This window comes from Meleagris gallopavo, chromosome 6 (genome assembly GCF_000146605.3).
Source record: "Meleagris gallopavo isolate NT-WF06-2002-E0010 breed Aviagen turkey brand Nicholas breeding stock chromosome 6, Turkey_5.1, whole genome shotgun sequence".
Classification (NCBI taxonomy): domain Eukaryota; kingdom Metazoa; phylum Chordata; class Aves; order Galliformes; family Phasianidae; genus Meleagris; species Meleagris gallopavo.
Genome location: NC_015016.2, coordinates 50624001 through 50646780, shown reverse-complemented (window position 1 = coordinate 50646780; position 22780 = coordinate 50624001). Strand labels below are relative to the sequence as shown.

Genomic DNA, 22780 nt, shown 5'->3' with positions numbered 1-22780 from the left:
GGAAAAAAAAAAAAAAAAAGAGGACTTAGAAGAACTCAAAAAAACAGAAAAAGCTCCTGAATCAGCAGAGTAATACTCAAAAGAAAACCCTGGAGGAACACAAGAAGGATCTGAAATCTTTGGAGTAACTGGAAAGATCTCTGGAACAGTGTGTAGGAAAACAAGGGAACTTTGGAAAGAAAGTGTAATAGGAAGGAGCCCCCCCTTCCCCACCCCAACAAAAAAAAAAAGTAAGCTGCTTAAAGAGCTACGATTTCAGAAGAATGCTGAAGAATCTGATCCAGTGTGCAAAGACTGGGAGAAAGAAGCAGGCTGGAGCACTAGTCCAGAAACTGTTCTGGTGATAAGTTAGATCTTGCAGGAAGTACAGAGCAAATAGAATGTTCACTGAGGCCACCTGAAAAATCCATTTGGGATTTCTCTGAATCAGGGTAGTTCTCAGAGTTGTGATTTTTTTGTTTGACACAATGATAAATCAATGGGAAAACACCAGTTGAAAAGCTGAGCTCAGTTTGTCATCTGTGAGTGCTCTTTAAAGTAACATTCCAAATGCAGATACACTCTTCTTTTAAGCAGCATTTTTAAGAAAATAATTGAAATGCCTTCCATACCATATTTTGACCTGCATAGAAGCTCACATGACTTTCCAAAATCAGTTCTAGTTTTCAAGGACTGTTTTTAGGTTGTCCTTAGATGAGCCAGGAGAATGGGATGGAGAATCCAAGAGCATTTACTTCAGCAACCTGAATACACATCTATATGAATACTGTGCCAACATTGTGCTTAAGGAACATTCATTTTCTTTCTTGCAATTTAAGTATTTGACATTTTTAATAGTTCGTCTACACAAGAAAGAGGGACTCCAGGCTTGGTGGAAAACATTGCTGAGGGGAAAGATTGAGCATTTAACAGAGAGTTAAAAATCGAAGAGTGAATTTGTAGCATAGAGACAAAATTAAATGGTGCATTGTTTCTGACATAAGGCAGTTGGATGGGAGCAGTCTGAATCGCTTGAGGTCTCAAAAGGCATCTTACTTGTCCTATCTCTCTGCAGTGGGGGATATTCTGATGTCAGCAAGTCCCTTGACAGACATTAAGCCATACAGAGTGTGCTTCTTGTTTCAGGGACTTGTCACTCAAACTCTGGACTTGCTTCTTAAAATGCTAATTGCATCATCAACTGCTGAGGCTTGCTAATATTAAAGAAATAAACAGGAAGTGTTTAAAGCAAAATGAAGTAAAATCATGAGATAGATTTAAAACAGTACAATTTTAAGTATAGGGCTCTTTTGTTTTTTTCTTTAATATAATTAGATATTGAGCTTTCAGGCAGAATGCATCCTTCAAACTTTTATCTCTAGCTGTGAGTTCTGGGAGCATCTAAATGCTTATTTTGATAACTTTCATTTTATTCAAGGGATTAGATGTGTATGATAAACTCGAAATATTGTAAAAGTTGGCTGAAAATATTCTGGGTTGCATTATACACACAGTAGCCTGAAGATTAAAAAAAGGAAAAAGGGACTATTCATATCCACAGGGACAGATGTGCCCTTGATACAGTTGCTGCAAATGCTACTTCATTTTGACAGGAGACTTGTTCAGGTGATGTTTATTATCAGTAGTGAGAATTGAGGAGAGAGTTATGCTGTTTTTAAGTGGAGGGAAGAGTTAGAGGTGCTTGGGCTGGCTGAAGTTTCTAAAGCTTTTTGTCTGCTGAAGGAGCAGATGGGAGCTGCATGACTCAGTTGGAGTAACCAGGAAAATATCATTGACTTTTTCAGAGATGCTGTTGGAGCAGATCTTACTTGAGTTGGTTTCATTAGTGTGAGGAGCATGTTTAGAATAGGCCTTGTCTTCATGCAGATAGCTACAATGATCTATTTACATCTCAGTAGGTAATGAGTGTCCTTCGGTTACTCTCTCTCCCTTGCCCAGTGAATGCCAGCTATAATGACAGGGACTGGAGTTGCTCTGTGATGAGAGACAAGGATAAGATCATGTACATTCTGGGCAGAAGCAAAAGTCGTCCTAGTTTGAAACCTAGGGCTAAAAAGGAGAAGTAACTCTATCAGAGTAACTGGTGGCTCTAATTGTTGTCACCTTTGTGGTAAGGTTTTTTAAAAACAGCAGTTGAACTCCTCTGACAGAGTATTTCAGGATTCTTTGCAGTGAGGAAAGCCCTTCTGCAGGCTTTCTTCTTCAGGTACGTGCATGCGGGTGTGTTGTGGAGAAACAGAGAAAGTGTGTCCTAAGCATTGTGGCATTTTATAAAACTTGGGCACAGCTCTCTAGAGATAGTTTGAATAAGAAGACAGGAGAGAATAGTTTGCAATTGGTAGCAAAAGTTGCTTTTGCTGACAGCTGCCAGGAATACCTAGCTCAGAAGAAGGTTTTACCATATCCCACCTACAAGAGGCTGGACATTTCATGCCCTATGTATTTCATGTCCTCTCTATTCCTCATTGCTGCTTTAGCAGCTACCTGCATTCAAGTGTAAATTTCCAGAGCACTTCTTAGTTTAAAGCAGTCATTCTTACAGCATGGATGGGGTGCCTAAGAAATCGTGTGTTCAGTTGGGACCTGTCAACTTAGTAGAAAGAATCAGAAGGAAGCTTGGTAATCAGAGCCAGTGTAACCTTTTTTTTTTTTTCTTCTTCTACAGGCTACCATTTAAAATACAATGAGTTACCTTGTCTAGCAGCATGTGGCCTCCATCATGCTATGTGGCAGCATCAATCCAGTGTATGGCAGAATCATTTAGTAATACATAATTCTCAGTATTTCTGGATGTAGGCTGACATTTATGAATTAAAAAGGTCTAGAAAAAGCAAATACCAGTCTGAAAGTATGTTTTTTCTGGTCTTTATGAACCATGTCAGATGGGTAGATTTCTCACCACCATCTTCCTACGTAGCACCAATGATTTCACATGTTATCTGGTAAGTTTAGGCCAAAGAATAGGTGTGGTGGTGATCAAGGAGGCATGAGGAAGCGTTTCAGAAGCAGCTTTACTTGCAGTGAGGGCAACAGTCTGCAGATATGATGATCTGCAGATGCTCTCGCCTAGTGGCAGCAGACACAAGGCAGGCCACTCATGTCATCTGAAGGCTGACATTGTCATCTGAAAGAAACAGTGGCCTTACAGAATGCCGATATGCTGTACATCATTTACTCCAAGGTGTGTGTGAGAAAAACGTATGGTATAGTTGTTCCCAGAAATGCTGTAGGTCCTTTACGTTACTCATTTTTGGTCAGAACTACTGCACTTCGTAGCATGAAGAATGCAGTAATGTGGCTGCGTGGGACACACAGCCACAAAGAAAGACAATCTTCAAAGAAAAAAATTGAAGTTCTTTTAACATAATCATTGGGTAGAAATCTGAATTTCTGACATCCAGTGATGCAATCTGATTAGTGACTGCAAATTTGATGCAATCCTTTTTAAGAGAAGACATGCAATATTCACCAACAAAGCAACCGTCCTCACAGATAAGGGACTGCTTTTGATAGTTGAGTTACTGTGTCTTTTTCAGTAGAAGAAATTAGGAGTCCTTGGAACAGTGATGATTTCTGTTTTATATGGAAGAAGGGGAAAAGACAAAATAGCTATGGTAGCAATATTACAGTAGAAATAAGAGTACATAGTAACCTTTGTTGTGCATAAAACCTTGAATCTCTTTGCTCAAAAGAGTGGTCCAAGGCAAGAGCTGTTAAGAACAAACAGAGTATTTGGGATACAGTTGCCAGAAATAAACATGCTGGCCCTATACTAGTCCTAATGTTTGTCATGGTCTGTTTGCAGAGGGATGAAGATTATCCGATCTGAAAAATTGAATTCTGCATATCATTTTCACTTAGAATAATTACAGTGATCACAGGAACTTGTCTGTATGAGGTCCTTCAATCTCAATTGCCGTACCCCAAAGAGAAGGTCATTCCTTATGCCCTATTCCTCCTGTAGGGAAAAAAAGTAATAATTATCCTGTATTAAGGAGATGCAGTGGCTGCACAGTATCTGTTTTCAGAAGTGACCTGTAGGATTTAACCATATCCTGCATGATCAGTGAACCAGCAGTGAACCATTGCTTTACTGAGGGCAGTGTTTGGGGAAGGAAGTTAACCAGCGAAAGTTTTAAAGACTGCTGTTACTTTCAGAGATTTGTTAATATTAATCATGCTCTTGTATAGCTTACTCTCAAGTTTACTAAGAAGGTCTCACTACTACCCCTGATGTGTTGGGAAAGGCCCAGATTAGTACAAAAGACTGCAGCTTTCCACAAGGGATTTACTTCTTCAGTCTTTCAGGGTCAAAAGAAACAGCCACAGCCGATGCTAACAATGGAGTAGAGCTTTTCGCAAGTTCGAAGTCTCTCGAGCTAAATTGCTGGGAAGGTAATGTATAGGGATATAAACTTCTATTTTGAGATTCTGACTTTGTTTTGAGTGATGTTATCATTTTTGGTATGTGCTTTTCCAATCTTGTGGTCTGTGGGATGCACAGTCAGTAATCCAGCATCTTAGATGGTCAGTAATGCATCTGTAATGGGAAAAAAATCAACTGTCACCCATGAGGAAAAAGATTATGCTCTTTTCCTGCCAGTGTGGTGGATGGGCTCTGTTAAACCAGCTGTACTTTTTGGCAAGGCCTGCTTCTGTTGAGAGACTGTAGGATGCTTGGCCAGGGTCCCTCCCATGACACCATGAAGCCTGGGACTCTGCAGATATTGTGATCTGTGAGATCAGAGACCACACTACTGAACTCTTAACCACTTTGGCTGACTCTGACATTTATAAAATTATGGTTCCAACTGTGATATGTAATCTCAGATGCAGGGGAGGATTTATCATGGAAACTATTCAATTTTGGCTTGCTTGCTGGGTAACAGTTTGTATCACAAGTGAGAAAGTTGATCAGAAACCAGTGTTAATTGACCACTGGAAAATATAAACTAATGCTGTCAATACGAAGTAGTAGGATATCACCAAGGAGTCATTACTTCTATGCACTAATGAGATGAGTAGATCTGAATTATCAACTCTGTCAACACTCTCAGTAGCTAAATTAATTTAAATGATCTTTCCTTACCTAAAAAGAGAAGAAATTGTTGGCTTGTGTAGTATCATTTCTTCAGATGTTCGACCATGTGACATGATTGTCTTCTATCTCAAATTGAGTTAAATGAACACTTATATTGAAGTTATAGCTTTCAGACCAAATTTACTTTGGATCACACATAACTTGTTGTAGTGGAAATGCTAAATCATGGCCTGAATCAGTGATTGAGCTCCTGGTGGGAAGGCAGGATATTCACCAACCCATTGTCATAACTTAGTAGTGTGTGACCTAGCAGAGTGGAATAATCGTAATAACATAGAACTGTACCACTATATTGATGATCTCATGTTGACGTCTGACTCTCTGGAGGCATTAGAAAAGGCAGTAGACTCATAGACTACTCATTTACAAGAGAAAAGGTTGGATATAAACCCACAAAAAGTTCAAGTACCAGACTTGTCCGTGAAATTCCTGGGTGTAGTTTGGTCAGGAAAGACCAAAGTACTACCCAGTGCAAAAATAGACAAGGTTCAGGTGTTCCCAGTCCCTATCAAGCCAATGCAGCTGCAAGAATTTTGGGGTATATTGGAATACTGGCTTTCCTTTATACCCCATCTAGCACAGTTATTGAGGCCTATGTCACAAAGAAAGGCCATCACTCTCAAAGGAAGGATGGGACTGGGGGAGAATGGAACAAGAGGCATTCCAACAAGCAAAACTAGCTGTTAAACAGGCCCAGGCACTGGGTGTATTCGATCCTACCCTTCCAGCCAAACTAGATGTCCACGTAACTCAGGATGTGTTCAGCTGGGGCCTATGGTAGCACCAAAATTCCATTTGAACCACAGTTGGATTCTGGTCTCATGTTTGGCATAGAGCAGAGCAAAGGTACAATATGACTGAAAAACTGTTACTGGCTGCCTACTGTGCATTACAGATGGTAGAGCCAATAACCCAAACATCTCAAATCAAAGTTAAGACTGCTTTACCAATTCAGGGCTGGGTGAAAGATATGACCCACTTTCCTAAGACAGGGATGGCTCAAGCACAAACGGTGTCACAATGGGACATCTAACTCAGCCAAAGAAGTAGTATGTTTTCATTACCATTGGAAGAAGAACTCCAGAAGATCCTAGGCCCAGTAAAGTATCACAGCGGTGGGTCAGAACAGTCAGTGGTCACTCCACCAGAGAAGAGTCCCCTTCAAGAAAGGAAATATCCCATTCCTGAAGATGCCTGGTACACAGATGGATCCAGCAAGGGCAACCCAAGCAAGTGGAGAGCAATAGCATACCATCCCTTGACTGAAACAATCAGGTTTGAAGAGGGGGATGGTGGTCAGAGCAGTCAATGGGTAGAATTGCAAGCCGTGTGGATGGTTATTACCAAGGAACTTGGTGATGGTATCCTGAACATCTGTACAGATAGTTGGGCTGTGTACCGGGGGCTCATTCTTTGGATTGCACAGTGGACCACACAGGAATGGACTATCCATGCCCGGCCGATCTGGGGCAAGGACATGTGGTTAGACATATGGAATACAGTCAAACACAGGACTGTATGTGTATACCATGTTTCTGGTCATCAGCCCCTACAGTCACCCAGAAACAATGAAGCCGACACACTGGTCCAAGTTCAATGGATTGAGAATTCAACATCGCCCGTTGGTTACATCAGAAACTACGGCATGCGGGACAAAAGACAATGTGGGCAGCTGCTAAAGCGTGGGGATTGCCCATACAGCTACCTGACATCGTCCAGGCATGCCGGGATTGCAATGCTTGCTCTAAGGTGAGACCGAGATCGTTGCCCAAAACAACAGCCCATCTTGCTAGAGGACACAATCCTCTCCAGCGATGGCAGGTTGATTACACTGGGCCCCTCCCTCAGTCTGAGGCAGCAAGATGTGCCTTGACCTGCGTTGACACTGCAAGTGGGCTACTGCAGGCCTATCCAGTGCCGAAAGCAAACCAGGCATGTACCATCAGGGCGCTTACCAAGTTGATGTCTGCCTACTCAAGTTATCAAGTGTGACCATTTTACTGGCACCAGGATACAACACTGGACAGAAGAAAACAACATTGAATGGCGAATCCACCTGACATACAATCCAACAGGAGTAGGCCTCATGAAATGTTATAACGGTATTCTTAAGGCTGCCCTGAAGACAGACTCCCAGTCCCTGCAGGGGTGGAGAAAGAGACTGTATGAAACCTTGTGGGACCTGAATAAAAGACCTAGAGATGGCAGACCCAGTGCCCTGAAAATGCTACAGACAACATGGGCCTCCCTGCTTCTGGGCACTGATAATTGGGTAAGGCCCTAAATTGGTAATGAAAATAATCTTCTGCTCCCTGCCCCTGCCAATCTAGATCCAGGTACCCATAAAATAAAATGACCTTGGCAGGTGCAGGTAGGACCCAAGTGGTGTGGCCTGCTTGCACCTTGGGGGAGATTGTTGGAGGTGGGGGGCTCAGTAGTCCATCCAGTAATCGGGACGTGGCCTACCACATTGTGGTCAACACTCCGATCTTCATTGTTAAAGGGACACCCATCATGTCCCTGTGGCAGATCAGGACTTTTCTTTTGGTGGCTGATATAGTTATGCAGTTGCAGATATCTGGCCAAAGGGTGTGGTACAGGCAGCTGGGGCATGCTGCCGTGCAAGCCGAAGTGTTGACCCAGGGTAGGAATACAGTCTGTATCTTCATGATCTTCCTGATCTCCTGGTACGCCTGAAACATCTGTACTATTCTCTGTGAGTCTTTGAGTCTCTAAGATAACCAGAAGGAGCAAAATGCCATTGGAGCATTCCAGTGTCACTGTGAGATCAAGCACAACACCTGGTGATGGCCCATGTGGGACTGATGCAACATAAGATGGACCTGCATCAAACAACTGCATTCCTCCAGTAACACCACCAAGCACTGGCCAACCACAATCTGATCATCACTTGCAATACGATAGGCATATAAGTGTAATATAAGGTATAAGTTTCACAGTGTGTTGGATTCCTTTATTAGAGAAGGCTCAATAATTGGTTCACACTGAAGGGGTAGAGTGTATGGTAACTGTTGAGTCATAGCCTGAACCACTGATTGACCACCTGGGGAGAGGACCCTGTCAGCCCTGGGAACATAGGTGAAGGCAATTCACCTATGTGACTGGAAGGGGTAGAGCCTGGCTTCACCTCTCCTAGACCTCATTTAAGGGCTGACTGCCCTTAAATGCTTTTCCTGGAGATCCCTCCTTGGTGAAAATTTCCCCTGCAAACCTTCTGATATGGATGAGCAATCTTCTTCCCTTCCTTTATAGCACCTTTCTATTGTGCCAGTCCTTTTGTCATCACACTTCTGTTGTAATGCTTTTTCCATTGTATTGATCTGTCCAATTGCTACAAGGTTAAACAGTAAGGGGAAAAATGCCCAATAATAATAGGAGAAATTGATCCTCAGCAGTGTGGCCAACATGCCATCAGTAGAGGTATTAAGCATGCTAGATGAAGTGTCAAGTGTAATGATGGTCTGAGTGTGATGTAGTCTGATGAGGTGACACAAAGTGCTCTTTCTTCATGGTCTCATTGCTCAGAGTCCTATTACCAACCAATGTGTTCACCACATCAACCAATTCCTTTATTTTTCATGAGGCTTTGTCATTACTATTCATTTTTGAGGGCTTGGATATAGCAAAAATGTCAGGGACAATCTGTCATATAAAACACTCATGCATTGGCTGTAGTTGCTGTATGTAGCTCCTGAAGCAGCAAACCCTTGTGACCTCCAGGGTGATGCCCTGTTACAGAGTCTCTTAGCAAAATGAGAGTACAAATCTATGGGAAGAGGCCTGCAGATGAGAGGCAGGGCTCCTTAGGTCTCCTGCCCTGCCATCAGGGTCAAGATGTTGAAGGGCTACATGGAGGCATCTGCAGCTGCCCTTGGCATGTCCCCTCTTATAGCTGGTGTGCAGAATCCTCAGTGCAAACAGCTTGTGCTGTGGGCCTTGCACTTAGGTCCCAGTGACTTCTGACAACACCAATATTGATCTGTGGAGGATTTATTGTGAATCCCTCAAAAGGAATGGTGATTATATTATGGCAGCACTTAAGATGCTCTTTTAGTTGGAGATAAATGAATGCCAAGGTGGATCTAGGGTATCAGCTAAGTTTTCAACACTAAATGTTGTTTTCCTGGAAATGCAGAGAGGCCCAATGAAATGGGTGAGTGTACGAAGTACGTACGAAGTACAAAGGAATATCTGGGAGGGCTGAAGATGGAAAAAATTCTGCCTGTGTACAGGAACATATAGATGAATAGCAACAAAAGGTTTTTCTTTATGAAAAAAGAAAATGATCTTAGAAACATAATGACTGGTTTCGGTTCTGGTTGTGCACAAAGACACTTTCTAATTCCAGATTTCTGTCCTGGTTCACCTTACCCCAGTGTTTGAATGTTTGATGAGAGTACATAAATTAAATTCCAGCTGTCCAACAGTTTACAGGCTGGTTTGGCCCATTTCTGTGATTAGCAGGGCGGAGGGATCCACGAACCCGCTCCTCTGGGAAGGGAAAATGGGATATTTCATAATTATAACATCTGTACATTCATTGATTATACACCTGCTGTTTGCAACATTGAATTCTGCAGTACATCCAAAGAAAAATGTTTTTTTTAATACTTTGTTAATGGTCTTGTTTTGTGTGATATCTGCCTATGTTATTATTCTGTAATTTCTGTATCAAATATGTACTGGGGTAGTTTTCCTACCTCAGATGCTTAGGCTGATACACTGATCAATGATTTACTCTAGGATTTGCTGATCAATAAGCTTTGTTTCTGGCCTAACGCAGTGTAATTCATACATTCAGAGCTGGATCAGCCAATTTTCTGATGCCCAGCAGACTATTTCATAGTTACATTACTTCTGTTCTGCTGTTATTAGCTACAGTGTATACGTGATCAATTAGCTGGTTGCATTGCTTATTCGTGCATGTGAATCAAAGGAGTTATGTGAAAAGGGTGCCGCCTCTTCAGGCTGTCTTCCACATGGATGCACTGTGGGACTCTGTGGATGGTCTACTCCCTATTTCCCTCTGGTAGGTAATGCAAATTACCTACTCCTTCCATAGGTACTAAAAACTTAAATTATATTTCAATATTAAAAGTGAGAAAGTACAAATATGCCTTAAGGGTGTTAGAGCTGCATAGTGATGTTCTTGATGGTTTATTTTATAATTTTATGTGCCTTTTGGATAAAAGGTCAGGGTTCTCAAATGGAGAAAAATCAGCATGGCCTTTTCCTACTACCATCTAGATCTGTGCCTGTTCAGGAAACGTCTGTGCCCCTGGAGTTAGAATAGTTTTCTTCTAGAAGACTATGTTTTTAATACATAGTGGTGCTAGAGAGGTTCTAAGAAACCTTAACATTCAGTCTTAAATCAAATCTTCAGTTTCTCAGGAGTGACCAAACTATCAGCTTGCCAATAAAATGTGGCAGCTTATGCAAATATGAAGATAACCTGTAAGAGTTAAAATTGTTTGTTTTTCCCAGCCTCGCATAACAGCTAGGGTATGCTTAGATAGACAGATAAGCAGATAGTGAGAGGATCAGCTGTCAGGATTAGGAAAATGGATGGGACAAACATGATAAACAAGAGGTAACAAAGAGAATGAGAGATTAAAGGTTAATGGGATTAGGATGTAGATACAATAGTAAGCATCAAGTTGGTTGCTAACCTGGAGTACTCAATTAACGAGGAAAAAGTAGGAATTCTTGGCGTTGGTGGATAGGGGATATAAGGCTGTGATGTGTTTGTGGTTATGTGCTCCTGCTTGCAGGATGCCTGCCACTGCAATCTCGAATTAAAACTTTCACAAGAGATCTGGTCTCTGAAAAATCATTTGAGTTATTTCTGACAAGCCCATGTCAGTTTCAGGTGTTTCAGTTTGCAGGCAGGTACAAGATATGTACCTGTTCCTGTACACATCCTGTAAGTCAAACTGGCCCCAAATCTTCAGAAGCATAGTTATGTGCAATTCTCAAGCTTTGTATGACTTTGCCTAGTATATATGGTGTCCCACTATGGTTTGATATCTCTCTCCCACCCCATGAAATTGAGGAAATAATCTGGCTTGCCTCAGAAGTAGCACATACCCGAGGCCAGATTCAAACCTTCTGGTATAGATATATCCTACACACATGGCATGCTTTCTTTTGTTGTTCTAACAAGATTGGATTCACAGTATCTACTGTTGGAAATATCCAAATAATTTTTGTCAGGACAGTATCTCTGATAAAAGCAGATTTTGTTCACTATGGCAATGGCAGGCATCCTGCAAGCAGGAGCACCTATGGACACAACGTGACAGTTTTTATACCGTGTTTCTTTCCCCCGCACCCACCTGTTTCCCCAGGTTCACAATCTTATCAGAAGGTTTACATTATAAATTACTTGTTAATTTGTTTGTTATCTGGTGTCAGTCCTGTCATCTTCAAGATGTCTCACCATATCAATATGAACAAGAAGAGTATTGACTTTCTTCAGTCTTTCTTAAACAAAGAGTACAGAGGGGAGGTGCTCGATCTTCCTTAGTACCTTCTTCAGGCACTCCCTGAGGCATGTTACGAATTGTCCTTTTAATTTGCACAGGATACTCTTGCAATATGTGTGACATCTATTTTCAATGCTAGCTATATGTAAGTATAAGTATATAAAACTTATATACTGAGTATGTGTTGTTGGGGAAGATTTATCTAGGGGATTAGCAAAGAAAACTTATTAGAGAACACCAATAAAGTAGAAAGGCCCCCTGAAAAGAACTATTAGTTCTAATAAAGGACCCAAACGGTAGCAGAAGCCATGATATTAACAATTCTTATTCTTATTTTGTTCTGAAGCAGAAACAACATTCAATTCCCACATTCCCAATTCCCTGTTCAATTCCCGCATACTAAATAATGAATGATCAACAGCAGTAAGTATGATAAGGAAGCTACGCCTAGATGGCAGTGTTACTTCAGAAGAACAAGATGAAATCTTCCAGTTCTGCATGGATTAAGCCAGACCGACCTTACTTAGCAGTAGGACAGCATAGCCAAGAAATTATCTTGTACAACCCACTAGTAAACTTCAAGATTTCCTAAACCTTAGAACAGTAATTTTGTCTCTTCACAAATCTGTTCCACCTGTTTGTAGCTTGTCAGTATTTAGCCTGTGGTTTATTAAATTCCCAAGCCTCATAAAATGCACTGATCTGTTCTGCTTAACTATTTTTGTGACTGTTTGCTTCCTACTATAACTCATAACATGGTGTAAAAGGATATTGAAGTGCAAACCCTACCACAGTAACATATTCATCATATATGTATATTCAAGCTAATTTTGTAAACCATCACCCATCACTAATCAATTAATTCTTATCTCTCCAAAGTTTATGCAATGATACACAATTCTTGTGAGAGCATATGAATCTCTGCCATGTATTGTTTGTGTTATTTTTTTAAAAAAGAACAGGTCCCATATTAGCACCCAGAAATGTCCCTGTTGTCACAGCTGTGTCGTGCCTTTGATGTTCTGTTCTAGCGCTGCAGAGCCTTTTAAAAGTATTTCAACAATGTCCTATATTATTCTGAACCCCTGCAAACTTTGTGTGTACCTAGATTCAGACGAGGATCTGCCTGTAGGTTACTAACACAAAATATTATGTACTTTTAGGATGTATTCTAGGTTGTACACATTGCCTCTATTTCCAGTCCCATTTTCCACTTTATACTGCCCAGACTTTCAGGTCAGGCTGCCTTTGTTCCATACCTGTCTTCAACAGACCTTCCTTCAGATGGGGGGGATGCTGTTCTCTTTCCACTCAACCTCCCTGTATGGGAACTGCTGATTCACGGTCTGAACCTCTGATTGACCACCTGAGGCAAGCCATGAGTCAGCCCTGGGAGCACAGGTGAAGACAATTCTCCCGTGCTATTGGAAGGAGTGGAGCCTGGCTCCACCTCTCCTAGACCCCATTTAAGAGCTGATTATCACTGGGGAAGGATTTCTTTTGGAGTTCACACCTCTTTGAGTCTTCTCAGCGAGTCTAGGATAAGGGTAAGCTTTCCATTAACTTCTTTTTTAACAGTGATAACCTGTTTAGTCTAAATTTCTTGTGTATTTCTTAATTATAACATTCATATATTCAGTGATTATACGCTCCCCCAGATAGGATTGCTCTCATCAATCCCTGTGAACAGCTTCATAGCTTCTGTTTGTTTTGTTTTTTTCCTCCCCTGTCAAAATTAGACATCAGGCTCCTCTTACCTTACTAAGAAGTTTATTCATTCCTAGCTTACTTCTAATATTTTAAGCAGTAATCTGGTTACCTTCTAGAAAGGAAAAATGCAAATCCTCTATACTAATTACTGTTTGGCATTCTCAAAAAGAACAAAAAATTTTTACAAGGTACTATAAGAAAATATTTTTGGATAAGAATGTGTGTTTTTTGCTATGTCTCTCATCCACTGCCACTGTGTACTATGTGTATTTTATCTGTGTGTGTGTAAACTTATATTAGTAGTTCAGCCCAAGTTGTGTGCAATGCTTTTCTTTTCAAACCTTGCTATGATCAGGAAATCAAGAATGACTTGAAGATAAACAGCAATGTGAGCTAGCAGAGCTGTGTTCCTATGGGCTTTATTATCCTCTAGTGAAAGGATGCCACCCTTCCCTCCTGATTATTAAAGATTAAAATGTCACACCCTCAGTATGTTGGAAATATCAAAATAATTTATTAGGATAGTATCTCTGATATAAGCAGATTCCCAATTGCAGTGGTGGATTTCCTGCAAACAGGAGAGCCTACAGAAAGCAACGTTATGTCTCTTATGCCCTACTACCGGACGCTGATATTTTCCTCCCCTGGTTCCTCATTGGCTGAGTACTTCAGGTTCTCAAATTTTTCTGATGCTTAACTAAACATATGGCAACACAAATTATTGCTCTCTAAGAATGTATATTGCTAATTATTTAACCTCTAACATTTGCTTCTATTATTTCTGGACATCTGCTCATCCTTGGATAGTGGTAAGTTTGGTAAGTTCAGAAGAAGGATAGAGGGGAGTATCTTGATGCCTGTTGCATCCCGACCTACCTGCAGAGTGAGACAGTCTGGCTTTGTGTGGAGGCCCTGGCTTCTCTGATGTTTGTTAAACTTGTTTTTCTTTTGCTGAGGGTCTCATCCAAACAGAATAGATTACAACATGCTTTCTAGTCCATATTATTCCCACACTATTTGCAACATTAAAAAACTATTGCAGTTTTGCAAGCAAGAATTAATCACATAATTCAGCAACTGTATTTCTAAAATATGCTACTAAAATATCTGGTGTTTCTACTTTTTCACATCAGCTATTTCTAAGGACAAGTTACAAAATACAAACACATTGTGCTCTACTTCTTAGGATCAATTTCCCTTTTTCAATATCTAATGTAGAAACAACATTCCATTCCTGTAAGTATAGTAAGGGAGTTGAGAGGGGTATTATGTAACTCTTCAATTTGTTCTGTGAAGATTATTAAATAAAAATTGCAAACAGTAAGTTATACTCCACTAGTACTACACTTTGCTATCAGCACTTGTAAATTATCAGTGAGAAGGCTCCTAGCTTTCTGGGAATGCTAAAACAAAATACAAACTGAAATGAGAAGTTGAATTAAACTCTAACAAAACTAGGATTTCTTTTTTCTCAAATGTCCAGTGTTGCTAGTCTTGTAGAAAGATAAGCATTTCACTAGCTGTGAGTGTTTGTGGCAGGATAATAATCCACAGCCATAGGAGCCTTCTCTAAAGATGTTTTTTTCAGCATTCATTCAAATGCTGGTCAAACCAGTATCTAGCCACCTCCATCAGCTATCATACCACAGACATTTGCTTTCAGGTGTTCCTGGGCTGCATCCCCAAGCTGTGAGCACTCCTGCACTCCCTGAACTCGTTCCCATGTGTATCTTGCAGCTAGTGAAGCTGCGGATTGTGAAATTCCTCAAGCAAAGCTATAGAAAGGTATGTACAGTCTGAGGGTACTGCAGTGCTAATGCTTCCAGTTTTCCTCTAGTGACCAGATCAAGAGGATCTTGATCCTACCCTCCCAGCCGAGTTAGATGTTCACATCACTCAAGATGGCTTTGGTTGGGGCCTGTGGCAACGCCAGAGTTCTGTTCGAACCCCCATTGGTTTCTGGTCTCAGGTTTTGCACAGAGCAGAAGAGAGATACAGTATGATTGAAAAACAGTTATTGGCTGCCTATTCGGCACTGCAGGCAGTAGAGCCAATAACTCAAACGGCTGAAGTTATAGTCAAGACCACTCTGCCGATTCAGGGGTGGGTGAAAGATCTGACCCACCTTCCTAAGACAGGGGAGACCCAAGCACAAACAGTGGCACGATGGGTCGCCTATCTCAGCCAAAAGAGCAGTCTGTCTTCATCACCCTTTGAAAGAAGAATTCCAGAAGATCCTAGGCCCAGTAACATATCACAGTGATGCACCGAAAGGAATACTGGTTGCTCCACCACAGAAGAGTCCTGTTCAGGAGGGAAAATACCCTATTCCTGAAGATGCCTGGTACACAAATGGATCCAGCAAGGGCAACCCAAGCAAGTGGAGAGCAATAGCATACCATCCTTCCTCTGAGACAATCTAGTTTGATGAGGGGGATGGTCAGAGCAGCCAATGGGCAGAACTGCGAGCTGTGTGGATGGTTATAACTAAGGAACCCGGTGATGGTATCCTGAACATCTGTATGGATAGTTGGGCTGTGTACCAAGGGCTCACTTTGTGGATTGCACAGTGGACCACACAGGAATGGACTATCCATGCCCGGCCGATCTGGGGCAAGGACATGTGGTTAGACATATGGAATACAGTCAAACACAGGACTGTATGTGTATACCATGTTTCTGGTCATCAGCCCCTACAGTCACCTAGAAACAATGAAGCCGACACACTGGCCCGAGTTCAATGGATTGAGAATTCACCATCTGAGAACATCGCCCGTTGGTTACATCAGAAGCTATGGCATGCGGGACAAAAGACAATGTGGGCAGCTGCTAAAGTGTGGGGACTGCCCATACAGCTACCTGACATCATCCAGGCATGCCGGGTTTGTGACACTTGCTCCAAGATGAGACTGAGACCACTGCCCGAAACAACAGCCCATCTTGCTAGAGGACATAATCCTCTCCAGCGATGGCAGGTCAATTACATCCGGCCCCTTCCTCGGTCTGAGGGGGCGAGATGTGCCCTGACCTGTGTTGACACTGCAAGTGGGCAGGCCTATCCAGTACCGAAAGCAAACCAGGCATGTACGTACCATCAGGACACCTACCAAGTTGATGTCTGCCTACGGGACACTTCAAGTCATTGAGAGCAATCAAGGAACTCATTTTACTGGTGCACTGATACAATGCTGGGCAGAAGAAAATAACATGAAATGGTGAATCCACCTGCTATATAATCCAACAGGGGCAGGCCTCATCAAACGTTATAATGGTATTCTTAAGGCTGCCCTGAAGACAGACTCCCAGTCCCTGCAGGGGTGGACAAAAAGACTGTAAGAAACCTTGCGAGACCTGAATGAAAGACCCTGAGATGGTAGACCCAGTGCCCTGAGAATGTTGCAGACAACATGGGCCACCCCCGCTTAGGATCCAAATTACGGTCACTGATAATCAGGTAAGACCCCAGATTAGTAATGAAAATAATCTTCTGCTCCCTGCCCCTGAGAATTCAGATCCTGGCACCCACAGAATAAAATGGCCATGGAAGGTGCAGGTAGGACCCAAGTGGTGTGGCCTACTTGCACCTTGGGGGAGATTGTTGGAGGTGGGAGGCTCAGTAGTCCCTCCAGTAATAGGTAGATGGCCTACTGATGTTGTGGTCAACTCTCCAATCTTCATTGCTAAAGGGACTCCCATTATGTCCCTATGGCAGATCAGGACACCTCCTTTGGTGCCTGATATTATTATGCAGCCACAAACATCCGGCCAGAAAGTGTGGTACACGCGGCCAGGACGTGCCCCTGCACAAGCCGAAGTGTTGACCCAGGATAGAAATACAGCCTGTATCTTGCCCTGGAGGGCAGACCTTCCCCTCTTGGTACCTCTGAAACCATCTCTATTTCTCCCCATGAGTCTTTGAGCCTTCAGGTTCACCGGAAAGAATGAAATGTCATCAAAACGTTCTGGTGTTACTGTCAGATCATGTGTAACACCCGGTGATGGTCTGCATGAGACTGATGGAACATAGGACGGACCTGCACCTCACGACCGCATGCCTCCGATAACATCATCGAGCGCTGGCCCATAGAAGGATGTCAACTTTCACCAATCGTCACTCATCTTGAATTTTACCAACATGTGTCGTGATGAAATTGTTTAAGTGTCGCAGTGTATTGGATCTCTGTATTAGGGAAAGCTCACCCTTTTAGTCAACCTAATCATTAGTTCATGCCGTGAAGGGGTGGTCTGTATGGGGCTGCTGAATTATGGCCTGAACCTCTGATTGATCACCTGAGGTGAGCAATGAGTCAGCCATGGGAGCACAGGCGAAGACAATTCACCTGTGCTGCAGGAAGGGGTGGAGCCTGGCTCCACCTCTCCTAGAGCCATTTAAGAGCTGAACCCCAGTGAGGAAGGATCTCTCTGCAGATCTGCTCCATCGGAGTTCATCTCGTGAGCCCAGGACAGGGTAAGTGACTTTCTCTCATTACTCCAATATTAATTATATTAGCTAAGCTCCTGGAGATAGATAGATACTGTCTGTATATCCACTGATTATACACTCGCCATTAATGAATATACAGATGTTCAGGTATAACAGAAAGCTTGGCTATGATGATATTACACCAAAGCAGGAAACAGAAATGATAGGTATGCTCACTTGCAACCTGGACTCGCATGGGAAACTCCGGTGGAGTGGATCTCCAGAAGAGATCCTTCCTCACTGGGGGGTCAGCTCTTAAATGGCTCTAGGAGAGGTGCAGCCTGGCTCCATCCCTTCCACAGGTGAATTGCCTTCACCTGTGCTCTTGTGGCTGACTCATTGCTTGCCTTAGGTGATCAATCAGAGGTTCAGGCCGTGATTCAGCAGTCCCCATATACCATCCTAACCTAGCATGAGCATTTTTCAGAAGCTAGCTTTCAGGATATGTTGTGAAGATATTGTGAGCATCCTGGACCACCAATGGTTTCTATCTTTGCTGGCTCTGCAGAGCTCTGAGTTGGGCAGGAATACAGCTTTCATATTGGATTAACTACTTTGCCAGCCTTGCTGCCAACATTTGCTTTTTGTACTGTGGCTCAGAAACAGCCTGGATATGAAATTCTCTTTATGCATTTAATCTTACACAAATAATTTTCCAACTTCATATTTCAAATGGCTTGGCAAGTCCACTATCTTTTGGAAATGTGGTAAAAAGTTATATTTTAATCCCTCTTTCATTATGCTGAGTTAGCGAGTAGATTCATGTCCTCAATCAGCATAATAAAAACGTATTTGCTACTGATGTAAACCACTGCTTGGTTTCACAAGGCCATACATGCAATTAGTGATTAATTCTCTATGTCAAGGTTGCAGTTTTCACAGGTCATTATAATTCTAGCATGGCCACCATAGAATTAACTTCCATAGCCTCTGGCTTTAATTCAGACTTGAAAAGGATTAATAAGAATTAATTTGGTATTTTGATTTCCTGAGAGGTCTTTGGGTGGTGCCATTGGTGTTAACAAGCAAGCAACTGACAGTAAGAAAGATCAGACTATGAAAGTAAAAACACAAGGATTTGTTGAGTAGCTAGAGAATGTCAAATACAGAGAACTGAAGCATCTTCACAAAAAAATGTGATTTAGACAGATTTTTTTCTTATTCAATAAAGGAAAGGGTTAATATTTCATGGGAGGTAGAAGCTAAGGGCTTAGACTGAAGTTATTTAATATGTTGTCATTTGGAAGAGCTTAGCTATAATAATTCTGTATCTCCTGCAGCCTTCCTGCCTTGTTTTATTTCAGCAGAGTACTTACACTTCCTTCCATTGTACTGACTGTCTAGTGCTGCACCTGTGGCTCTGGAAACTAGCCATGGCTGGATTGTCTGGGCCCAATATTCATCAGGAGATAACAGATTCTCCACTCTGAAGGCTGAGAGAAAATTATTTGTGCCTGCCTTTAGTACATAGAAACAAGAACTTTTATGCTTGTGAAATGAGAAAGAAAATATAAATTTAGCTTTCTCATTGCAACACGTTGTTACACTTAGGAGATGAGCATTAACTGGCCTGGGGAGGGCTGAAAAGGTGGTTTGCTGTGGTATTATCATATGGGTAGCCTGCTGCTGTATGCCATTTCTTATCAAATGAAGGTTGAAAGAAGATACAACTGTGAGCATTGTTAGCCCAGAAGTAAATGCTCTGGAGGAAATACAGCAAGGTAAAACTGATTCATATTTAAAGCTGGCTAACTAGTTTCCAACTTGGATTTATGCATAAGGCAGTTTTTAAGGTCTTTGAGAGGTTTGAGGCATTTATGAGTTTCTGCCTTGCCTGCTCAGAGCTGAAGTTGTGCATCTTGGAGAGTGCAGGGACAACAGTTAAGGTGTGTGGTTGCTCATTGAACATGCTCAAAACATGGATATGTTAACAGGGGCACAGGCCCCTGTTATAAAACAGGGGCCTGTGCCCCTGTGCTGATCTTCTGAAATGTGAGTGTTTCTAAGGCTCTAAAGCTGATATTCTCCTCTTTACAACATTGATTCCCCACATTTAATCTAAGGCAACGCACAGGCAGCATAGCCAGTGCTGCATCTGAGAAAAGGTTTGTTTTCAGGACTTCCTGCAGTACTATGATGCTGCATTGTTGGTTCTGCTTACCTGAAGTTTGCATTCTTGATATCTGTTTCACTGAAAATAAGGCTTTGTTTATATGCAAAGCAAGTGGGGTTGATCACTAAGTATTTATGAATGTGGCTGATATGTGATCACATGCTCAGGAGTTGAATTGTTCTGCCTCATCCATTTCTCACTGCTTTACTGCAGGTTGATACATAGACAATTGCAGAAAGGGTTATTTTGTGAAGTTATTCCTTTCCTACATCCTTAAGAACTCCAACCAGTTTCTAAGAAGACAGAATCTTTCTCTTGTGGGTATTACATAATACATGAACTTACTGACAAGTTAAAACTCTTTCAGTGAATGGGAATACATTATCAGAAGTAGCAAACCGATATAATGATAGATTGGATTTTTATGTTGCTTTTTAATTTCAGATCTGAGTGATGTATTTCCATTTTAACTTGCATTAAATGCATTGCCAAACAAACATAATCTACTGCTTCCACCAGTGAATTGCTCTTGCTCCTTGCAGTGCTCCTGGCCTCCACCAGCTACCTCTGGCTGTGCTGTAAGGGTGTGTGCTTTCTGTCCAATCAGTCTGTGCTGCATTAAGATGAAGAGCAAGAAACCCTCCAGAAGGTTCACCTCTGTAGCCAAGGCCCTCAGGAATTAACCAGCAAACAGCTGCCAGAACTGCAGAGGAATTCAATCCTGTTGTCATTACATGGCATGGTACTTCTGTTCCTGAACTCTAAAGATTTCTTTGGAACTGGAGGAACAGATTCTTGTAGTCTCTTAATCTTGTATGTGACAGTGGCATTTTGTGATATCCCTATATCTGGCTATTTCCAGGATTACTTTACAACCAGTTTGCCAGACTTCAGTAAAAAATGTAAATGGATTACTGTGTTGTATGTTAAGCCAGGGTGGCAATAGTTTTGCCTTTTCCGATGACAGCTTTCAAGGATTGCTGGAAGGTGCTTAATACTGAGCTCCTTGCTTGTCTTTCTTTATGGATCACTATGAAAATAACTGTAATAACTCAGTAATAGCTACAACAATAAGATTAATTCTATTACTCAAGGGAGTTTTGCTGGCTGTGAACAGGAAGTGCATTAATGCAAGGTCTCCTGGAGTTCTTGCACTTGCACCCATTAGCACTACTTTCTGCCTATACCCAGTTTAAAGCCAGTAAGAATATTCATCACTAGTACACAAAACTTAAGAAGTTTGTAGTCATGGCATTTAAAAGGGCTAAAAATCACTTTGTTCCTGTGCTGGATGCTAAGCTTTCACATTCAAAACTAGTAAACTCTGTCTGTGGTGTTACTAAAGTAAAACAAGACTAATGATGCTTAAGGAGTGGTGTTCTAGCCCTCTCATGTGCACTGCATCAATTGGGAAGATGGCCAGGTGTCATAAGGAAGGTAGGCATTACACAAAGAGAGAAGGGATGCAGCCACTAGATGTTCTGCTGTTAGTGATGGAACTGTTCAAAGTTGAATCTTTCCCTACTGTACTCCATGCTTTCCAACAAAAACAGGTATTTAAGAGCTCTGCTTCTCTGCTGGACTTGTGGAGTCTAGGGAGTTTGATGCCTAACATCAGGAGGACTAAGTGGAATTATGACACATTTCAGTCTCTGTCTATCCAGAACAATAGAAAGTAGTAACTGTATCCCTTCAAAATAAAGCAGCAAGCACAGAAAATAGTGAGAACAACACACAACACCCTTATTTATCTAATTTCAACAGCATTTGTATTCAAGATGAATATGCAAAAGACAAGACAGGAGCTCTTTTTTGATCAGAAGAGCCCGCAGGGACAACAACATAACTCTACATATTGCAAGTAAGCATGTTGGAGCATTAATATAGACATGGTTCAACATGCGCTGTATAAATTAGAGTGAAATAACTCAGACAATAATTTATCTCTGTGGCAACAAACTATTAAAAAAAAAAGGCAAAAAGGGAGCTGGAACGGTTTCTCCACTGCATTAGCTCTAGGAAAAGGAACTCTACATGATTTGCAGCTGCATGCAGAACTGTATCCGATTATATGGTTTGACTACTTTCTAATTGCAATCAAAAGAAAGCACTGCCTTTTCAAAGAAGCAAGGCAGTGATTCTCAGGTCATCCCAATAGTATTACTATATTTCTAGTTGCCCACTGAAGAACATGTAGCAACCAAATTATTTTTCATATACTCACCATACCCACGGCTAAAAGGGAACTTCTATGGTAGAATTGCTAGGGGATGAAAGAGAGTTAATCGTTCTATAATACAGGGTCATCCCTTTGCCTGGGATTCCTCTCCAGGTCTTGTCTTCACAAATCAAGAAAAGGCTAATTGATAGGCTGATAGCATCATAACCGAGCATTACTAAGACATTAAAAGAGCTATTCCCATAGATCCCACATTGGTAACATCAAATGCTGTTTAATTCACAGAATCACAGAATTGTAGGGGCTGGAAGGGACCTCTAGAGATCATCAAGACCAACCCCCCTGCCAAAGCAGGTTCCCTACACCAGGTCGCACAGGTAGGCGTCCAGGCGAGACTTGAATATTGTCATGGTTTTATGTTTTTTTTTTTGTTTTGGTTCTCAGTATTCCGCATCAAAACATCATGTAGTATACTGGGAGTTAAAGTATTAATGCTCCAATTCCAGGCACCTATTCCCTATACATTAGGGAAGTCATGGGATCTGGCCCTTCCGGGTGGGGCGGTCTCTTACTGCCTGGCAGTGGGTGCTGGAGGTGCTTTCCTGGCCGTTCCAAGCTTTTCAGGTTTGAATCGGTATCGGGAACTCTCTCTCTCCTATTTTATTTGATTTATTAGTCTCAATTTCAA

General features: G+C 41.8%; 1 long non-coding RNA gene across 1 annotated transcript; it reads left to right on the top strand.

The window, feature by feature from the left end:
* The first annotated feature begins 13087 nt into the window (after positions 1-13087).
* LOC104911595 lies at positions 13088-21266 on the top strand. Its single transcript, XR_794046.2, has 3 exons — positions 13088-13154; positions 14981-15102; positions 20456-21266. It is a non-coding gene; the product is annotated as an uncharacterized LOC104911595 (long non-coding RNA).
* Positions 21267-22780: the final 1514 nt, after the last annotated feature.